The sequence below is a fragment of the Odontomachus brunneus genome, unplaced genomic scaffold, assembly GCF_010583005.1.
Source record: "Odontomachus brunneus isolate Ranch 3 - 2012 unplaced genomic scaffold, Obru_v1 Obru_scaffold_158, whole genome shotgun sequence".
NCBI classification, from domain to species: Eukaryota; Metazoa; Arthropoda; class Insecta; order Hymenoptera; family Formicidae; genus Odontomachus; species Odontomachus brunneus.
In genome coordinates, this window is record NW_022639608.1 from 571,025 (window position 1) to 579,196 (window position 8,172).

Below are 8,172 nucleotides of genomic sequence, written 5' to 3' on the forward strand. Positions count from 1 at the left end.
AGGGAGGGAGGGAGGGAGGGAGGGAGGGAGGGAGGAAGAGAAAGGAAGGGAGGTTCTCTTTTTACAAAGAAACTTTAGAGAGATTGTACTCAGTTAATTCTTCAAACGAGAATATTCGTAATGTCACGTGCATGTAATGAATTAAGAGTTAATTATCTAACGCAATTTAATTTTCCCAATGATTCGTTGGGACAGAATATATATATATATACACACATACACACACACGCGCGCGCGCGCGCGCAACAAAAAGAGATGTGGTGCACCTAACAAAAAATATTTAGTTGTAAGCAAGTAGCTGCATCATAGTTATGTGTATGGTTGATTTGACTTACTTGTCAACTACATCAATGAAGTTGCGCGTAATCTGGTTGTGGCAACCAGAAATTAGTAAGGGGATCATTTTGCATAGACAAGCTAAATATCGATATATTATAGTTGCATTAATCAATGCTATATTGCAAAGCAGCGATATTAGAAAACAAAAGCAATTTACTACGCGCACAACTAGAGATGTATACATGTAAAAACTGGTTCTAAATGTATAAATATACATTTGTAGTTGCGTAATGAATCGTGTTTGTATTAATCATGTATTATCACTGCTGCAACATAAGTAACTCAGCCATTGCTCTTTGGTTACAGCAACCACATAAATAAATGTTCCTTATTTTACTATTGAATCTGATTGGCACAACCAGATTTCTGTATGGATCAACCATATTGTTTTTTCCGTGTATATGTGTGTGTGTGTGTGTGTTTTTATATTCACATTATATATGATATAATGTGAAAGAACATCCTCGCGAAATATTTCATTGAAGAGAAAGAGAGAGTGAAGGAGATTCTCCCCCTGTCTCTCTATAATAATATATTCCTACATTTCATCGAGACGCGAACTCGATGCTTCATATGTCCGAGGTACGTACCGAAACCTCTTGCCGCCGCCGTGAAAAAGCGTTCTCGCTTTTATCCCACGGCCAGATAGGGAGCGGTAAGTAGTAAGTGGCCGCGCGCGCGCCATTGAACGCCATAAATTGTAGAAACGATGGCCGAGCTTCCGGCCTTCGCGGAAGCCGAACGAGGTCAAGAAAAGAGCTCGGTAACGTCGTCGACGATGCGCGCGCGACACGTATTCTCGTGATAACTACGCGATAGAATGTTCTCTTAAATTTCCCAGGTGGATCCGAGCGTACTTGCTTTCGCGACGTCTTTATACGCTCTACCCGGCGACATTCAACCACTCTCTCCCTCTCTTTCTCTTTCTCCTTCTCTCCCTCGCAAGAAGTCCCGCGGTCCTCCGAGGCTCCTTCGAGGATAAGCGAATATCGAAGATGTTACACAAGAGTGGCTCTTTCCCGAGCACCGGGTATCACTCGCGAACGTAACAGTGCAACTCCGAGTGATTCGGGATTTGGAAGATTTTTCGATCGACCTTCGAGGCGACTCGCAAAGAGATTTCGCACTAAGGTAATGCTACGGCGTGCATAGCGGAACGAAATGCGGAGCAACGGTAGGAGATTTTTCCGCGAGCGACGAAGAATCAACCCGTGCGACGGGACTTCGTTCACGTCGATATATCATCAGATGCAGTTAAATTGTCTCTGCTACTTCGTGAAATAACAGACACGCGCGCGCGATAATGTTCGCAGCGGCTTTCGGGATGATATTGTTAGCAGCATGACGCAAGGATTGGCTTCGCATTCTTAGACGGTAAATTAGCCATATATTATTATCTATGGGACGTGAAATAGACTGTCCGGTCGCTTGTGTAAACACGAATTAACAATTGCGAAATAGCTTTTATAGCCGTCCGTCTTCGTTCCCGGGTTACACTGGTATACAAACTTTGACAACGGACACGCGTTATCCGAGACCGTCGTGCTATATTTTAGGATTAATCCAGTAATAAATCGCGCCGAAGAAATCCGCGACTACGAAATTGAAGCAAAATTTACGAGGCTCAGCTGTCGCGCGTAGATGCAATAAGTCATTAATTTTCACTGATATGCATCGCAAAGTTGGTCATAACAGCGATATCGTATAGAGGAAGATAGAACACCGGCTGCTACTGTACTAATTCGTTCGCGGAAGAAACAGCGATGGGAATTCTTGTATTATATGTTCGTGAAAATATTCAACACACGAATAGACGCGATCGCGATCGATGCCTTATCGAGCAGTGCCGGTCCAGAGTTTGAGGTCGCCGATATAAAAATGTTAGGTAAACATTTTTATCAGCGATCTCAAACTTTTGACGGGTATTCTATAATCTCATCGATGACATCATTCCGATTGCAAGGGACGCGCGCATGTGGAACGAATAACGCGACGAAAACTTTTGCCCGCACTTTCGCGAAACAAAAAACAAGCGTGTAGAGCGCAACGCGAGTATGCATAAGAGTCATCGCATGACACGTGGAGGCGGCGAAAGCGCACGCTAAAGCTCATTACGAGTTGTGACATACGACAGAGATGGAGTCGCGCCTGCTGGTCCGCGCAAAGAATGATAAAATGTATGGAGTGAACTAGGGAAAAAATAATAAGTATAAATAACAATAATAAAAATAAACATAATAATAAGTACAAATAATAATAATAAAAATAATAGGTTTGTATTGCCAGAGGGACGGGAGAGGCTGTAGGTAGAGGCGCGTGGTGACTCCTGGTAGTATTTATACAGAGACTGGAGTGTCGCCAAAATCCTAGACTCCCTTCGCCGCCTCTCTCCCTTCCCTTATTCCGCTTTCCATCATCCCGCCGATTCTTTTTCTTTCGAACCTCCAAGAGTCTCAATCCTATCGCTTATCTTTCTCTCTACCATTCTCTCTTGCATGCTCTCTCTCTCTCTCTCTCTCTCTCTCTCTTGCTAGAACCAAGGGTGCTCGACACCCGTAGAATAAGTGGTGGATATCCAGCCTTGGCTTTCGCGCAGCACTCCAGCGAGCACTTCTACAGTTTTATTTGTCAACCACTTCGGGGCACGGCGAACTTATCGGTCGAAATTAAAGGTCGCTGCGGGTAATGGGTAAGGTCGCCCCCGCGCGCCTGTTACCACCACGCTACCGGCATCGACTCGCGGCGTACACGACAATGAATTTCTCATGCTTTCCTCGTTCGCGCACGGACGACGGCGAATACGAGAAGAACAAGAGTGTTTTTCGCGAGTGCTCTTTCGTTTCTGACGTTACGACCCACGGTGATCCAGGTACACACATACACATACACAGCTGTTAGCTCTTCATATATTTTACTTGTAGCCGAATAATTCTCTTTGCGAGAATCTATCCTTTCGACAGCATCCCGCAAAAAAAATAGTCGCAGCGTTTCAAAATGCAATATTTCGTATCAGACATGAAAATAATAACGTGCGATGATTTTGCGTTATGGTATAAGAAAATTCTACATTTCAGTTTAATTTTTCGGGCAAACTATATCGTGATCCGATATAGATGTCTAATGAGAGAAAGCCTTTATATTCTGCACGAAAAAAAAAGATTTCACTGCTAATTGTGTCTTGCTGAAAATGTGTTTGCTGCTGTAACTGAAACTTCTGATACTGTTTGCTACTACATCGATCTCATAGCTAAATATACGCCTGCTGTACTTTTAGGTACCCATATGTTACAATGAGATTTAGTAAGCCTATATAGATTCTCGTTGTGCAGTTAACATCTCTTTTTCCGTGCAAAAACCGCCGTCTGCGGCCTCCTCGCATCGCTCTCGTGCTCCTCGCGCGTCCGTCTTCGTAAGTTTACGAAACCAATCTCATAAATGTCCAACAAAACTCCAATTTACATGCTTCCGAATGGAGCACATATCTGTACCGGGGTGATGCCGTAAGACCGCTCTCGGAGCATTCGGACTATAAGAATCGATACGATACGCCAGATATCCAATTGACCACGAAGATTCCAAAGCAATGAGTATAGCTCGGAAGGTTTTCTCCAGTGGTTATCCTGGAAGGTCTTAAAGCCGAACAGCCGAGCGATCGGCATGGCCAATGTATTTCGATTTTATCGGCTTTTTCCCGTTCCTTCGGTAATCCGTATCGTTCGGCCGTACGTATCGCAGGTTCCTCGATTTTCAGACATCTGCTCTGGGCCATCGCGCCCCGCGGAAAACACGGAATAACCATATCGAGATCACTCGGAAACAAACGGATCCTCTCGATTGACCGCGTACGAAATTGCTCGAATGGGACCCGCCTTCATACTAATTATCCCGTTAACCCTCTTCACCGAGCAACTTCGTCAGTTCAATATACGTTTCGCCAACTTTGCGATTTCGTTTAATAATCACTCTGCTGTATCAGCACGCTCCTCCACGGAGAACCAAATATATTTCCTTCCCGCCGAACCCCGCCTTCAAATCCGAATGTTAAATTAGCAGAACTCAAGTGGATATCAAGGACCAAGATATTGTTTTCCCCGCGACTCACGCGCTCATGAATTTTCTTTTCGCTGAAACGGGAAAGGAAAGAGATCACACGACACGTCCGTTGGATCTCCGGTAGTCGCGCGAAATGTTCTTCCGCGCGGCGATAAGAATCGAATCGCGCCGCGCTCCGAGAGAACTTGACTCCGACGCGAAAATATAGATATCACGGCTCCGTAGTGAAGGAAGATCGCACGGTATCCAGCGATTAAGGCAGTCATTAAAGCGAAAGATACCGTGGACGGTTGAAGCGATCGCCAGGCGCGGCGCAGTGATAACCGTAAAAGAATACGAGGAGCATTAAGAGAAAGAAGCGTCATCTTGCACGCACGATCGCCTCCTAACGACCGCGGCACTGTTGCACCGTGAAACAAAAATGTAACCGCGGCGTTTGCGCGTCGCCCGCGTCTCCCGGAGCCTTCATGACATTTAAATGACCGTTTTATATCTCGTTACCTCTTTACACGGTAGCCTTCTTGCGCGTCATTACTCTTAAGATACATGTTTATTTTTCCCTAGATTCGCGTCCATTAGCATGAGCGATATTTCAGAGCGTCGAAGCGGCGCGCCTCTTCATTTCTTTCAGCGCGAACGTAAAAGTGAAAAATGAGCGAATAATGGTAGCCCCGATCAATTCGCGCTGCGAAGGTGATGGCACAATGTAAAGGGGTTACACCTGACAAATTGTTTCCGAGTAACACGCGAATATCACGAATGATCATTCTTGTTCGAGATTAATTCCCTCGTAAATATCGCTCGTAATTGCCGCTCAAGGTGTCGCGCGACGCGAACTGCGACTGCGAAATACGAACAACTGCTGTATATTCTAGATGCCGGCGAGGCGCCATTGTGAAAATGCGGCGCGCCGGTACCGATATAAAAGCGTACGTCCTCGGGGCAAACAGACGCACGAGCTCAGAAAATGGAATCGCACAAAGCGCCGGCCAGGTAGCCTAATGAACTCAGCATGCGACGCGAGAATGTCTCGAGGACTCCGCCTGGCTTGCCAACAAATGTTCGTCGTCTCGAAATCGCGAATACGAAACGCACTAATACGGCCCGCGTTCGATATCAGCCGGTTTAATAGTGACTGACGCGTCTAATCACGGTTAACTAGAGACCTCACTGGAAGGCACCACTAATAAGGAAGCCTGTGTCGACAAAGTACGCGGGTAACTTTGCTGCTGGATAACAAAATTTTCATAGCGATAATTTTCCGATTAGAATTTAGCGCGTGCTAAATTTCCATGCCCGCTCCTACCTTTTTTTCTCTTATTTATTTTTCGAGAGTGTGTCGAGTTGCAAAATGTGTCGTGTTGTAACAATGTTTTAAATCTTCCACGGACGCGACCTCGCGTGATTTTTCATGCGCATAATAAACTTTACAATAAATCTATGTCAATTCTCTGGACAGCCACCGAATACAAAACTTGACAACGCCATTATAGACCTATCATAACAGGCCGGCCTTATCGGCGATAGGGAACGCCATAGCGCGGACGTGGGTAAATCGAGAGGAGCAGAAATATCCCGAACGAAGACAGGAGATGAGAACGAGAAACAGCTGTCGGGTTTGGCCTCGATGTAGCCGCGATGTCGTTCACGCACGTGTCACTCGCGTGTCACATTGAGCGCGATGGCCTTTTTCCCGAAATTGGCTATCAATGGACGGGAAACAAATCGAGAAAAGAACCGCGGCGCCGCTATCGAGTCGAAATTCTAGTTCTGCATTAATCCTGCAAATTCTCTTTCGCGAACTTGAAGGACCAATGAAGAGTCTCGCAATGTAATATAATATAAACCATATCCTACCTTGTCGATACATACGATTATTCACCACCGTTTTCTTCCTTTACACAAACTCAAAGAAGAGCTTATTCAGAAGAATTATCTAATATTCGATTATCTCAATATTCCCGCATTTAACCTTCATTCTTAACTTCAGCCGGCAATCTATTAATAAAATCACTCACTCAACTGCAAAGTGATCAGTCGGCAATGTATTAATTATATAACTGACTCGACTACAATAAAGTATGTGAGAAAGATAAGCAAATATTGAATAATCTAATAGAAAGAGATGGGGGTATAAATGAATAAAACAACATATTTTTATTCTCATAATCTCTTTGGCTCTTTTCTTCTTTGGCGTTGGAAGTCTCAATGAAATTTGAAGCTCTTAAAAGAGCTTTTAAAAGAGTTGATAAAAGATAAGCTGTAATGGCAAAGATAACAGTTATGTGTCCAATAATGCTGTGTGCGTGTGTACTATTTTACTAATATAAAAATCTGAATTTGGATTCCACACAATATAACAAGGCTAAACAGAAAGTTAAAAAGGAAGCCTTGGTAGATATAAACAAGATCGTATTCGCGACGAAGTAAAAAGCAATACTTGTGAGATTTAGATTCTAAGGCCGATATTTATAGCTGTAAATTATTCGAAATCTCTGATTGAGAACATGATTAATTACAGATTCGTATTTATGAACCATTACTCGGCTGTTTGGATCGTTTCTTTCATGAAATAACGCAATAAGTGCAGATGCAGGTTGAAGAATAATCGAAGATTAATGAAGCTATAATAACGCGTCAAGTGATGACAGACTATGAATGTCGGCCTGAATTTCGACTCAGTTATCTCTTTATTCTCGGATTCGTTCGTCAAAGATGTCCGTTCAAGACGGAACCCTGCTATATAAAAATTGGTTTGACACACCTCGAAATATATGATGTATTGTCGCCCACGTCTCGGTGTTCTGCGTCCTCCGTTCTGACTCCTCGATCCAGCATCCTGGTCGCTTCGTCGTGGCAATGGCACTGACACTGATACTAACACTCGCGCAGATACGATTCAATCGGAGAAATGTATGTTAATTAACGCGATAACGACACGTGAGACCGATTACATAGTTGAAGAGCCAACGAAATATTTTAATCAACGGAGTGACGTGAATAGCACACCGACAGCACGTGCTCCGCGTGTATATGCGTACTGCTTGCCGACTCGAGGCGTAATGGAAACACCTGGAAAAGTGCGCACCACGCGCGAGACACGTTCGACCCCCCGCGTCAAGGTCCGGACTGTTTCGATTGTTGTAATCACACGACGCTCTCGGTGTCAAGCGATGACGGTTGACGGGAGCAGATAAGCCCCTTATTTACATTCTTGCCCATTGTTTTGGTATTCTCGCGCCGTGTGTTCTCCCGAGATATTATGCGAGCGTGATATTGTTTTATACAAAATATTTCGTGTCAGCTCTTTGAAATATTTAATCGAATTATTCTCGGCGAATTATTCTTTCTTAACTAATTAACACGCATTTCTCCAATCAAATTATTATATCCAAGCAATATCAGTGCCATGGACTAATATGACGGGGTGGCCATGACAAGGCAGTCAAGAACAAGGCCAAAACGGAGAGTGCAGAACGAGCAGCGATGCATCATATGCTTCCAGATGTATCAAACAGCAAAATAGTGCTGCTCTCTCAATGCGTCAATAAGTAATATACAGGGTGTTCAAAAAGCCCCGGACCGGTGAAATATCTCGAAAACTAAGCATTTTAGAAAAAAATGTTTCAGATAAAAGTTGTGGCGTTTAAAAAGATGTATTTACTGATCACATCAGTTTGACCTTGGGTTGCGTAGCGAAGGTCAGGTCAAGGTCACATTAATTTTTTTAAATGGAACACCCCATTTTTCATTGCATATTCTTATAGCACATCTCGAGAG

At 44.0% G+C, this 8,172-nt stretch overlaps 1 protein-coding gene across 9 annotated transcripts in view; it reads right to left on the reverse strand.

Annotated features, from left to right (window-relative positions):
* Nucleotides 1-8,172, reverse strand: part of LOC116850871 — a 488,766-nt gene that overhangs the window by 293,447 nt on the left and 187,147 nt on the right. Inside the window, exon 1 of one of the 9 annotated variants that reach the window (XM_032829665.1) lies at nucleotides 7,157-7,920. The exons of the other annotated variants lie outside the window; for them this stretch is intronic. The gene's annotated coding sequence lies outside the window, so the exon portion shown is untranslated. Of the gene's footprint in view, nucleotides 1-7,156; nucleotides 7,921-8,172 lie in introns of those variants that run through there. 9 annotated transcript variants of the gene reach the window in all.